We start from the raw sequence: 737 nt of genomic DNA on the forward strand, positions 1-737 counted from the left end.
TACAGTTTGACTGTCTACAATTTATGGAATCAGGATGGAATCTGTTACCTTTGAAATGAAACCCAAGGAAAAAGGGGGTCAAATGAGATATCCTCGTGTATTTATAATTAGGTACATTATCAATCAACCAAACATTATTGAGGTTCGAATGATGTCGGATGGGTGCGGCGGGCAACAAAAAAATTCGCTCTTCAGATCCTACTCGGCCGTAAATGTGTGCTCGCGCCTCTCTCTCTTTCTATCTTCACTAACTTATACCTCCCTTTCAAATTCCGTTCTCGGAAGTTGAGAGCGTTTCGTAACGCTCCCGTCACGCATTCACCTGCTTCCTCCCCAAGTCAAGGGCGCATAAATAACTTATACTTAATTTTTGGCTGTTATTCGTCATTACATACTATCTTCAAAAAGGAGTCATGACACATTTTCATTGGCATAATAATGCCTTCTTTGACATTTGTCATTCTCAAATAGTTGCGAATACATGTTTGCATTTTGAAGAGAAAATTAATATTTACAGTTCTGGCGTAGATGAAATCTAGAAAATCTAGATGAGATGGTTGTGATGACAACCAAATGTCTCAAATGTTAACTAGTTATTCCAGGTAGAATCGAGTGGTCGTTAAATATATTTCGCTCCGTTGACTCTGTGATCACGTGGTATCGAATCTGCATCTGCTCGCTCGGCTCCAGATTTATAAAACTTAACACTTTATTTAGGTAAAAAAATCAATGAAGTG

Source organism: Leptinotarsa decemlineata, unplaced genomic scaffold, assembly GCF_025532065.1.
Source record: "Leptinotarsa decemlineata unplaced genomic scaffold, Ldec_3_MD MMD2_P_RNA_scaffold_9, whole genome shotgun sequence".
Lineage (NCBI taxonomy): Eukaryota > Metazoa > Arthropoda > Insecta > Coleoptera > Chrysomelidae > Leptinotarsa > Leptinotarsa decemlineata.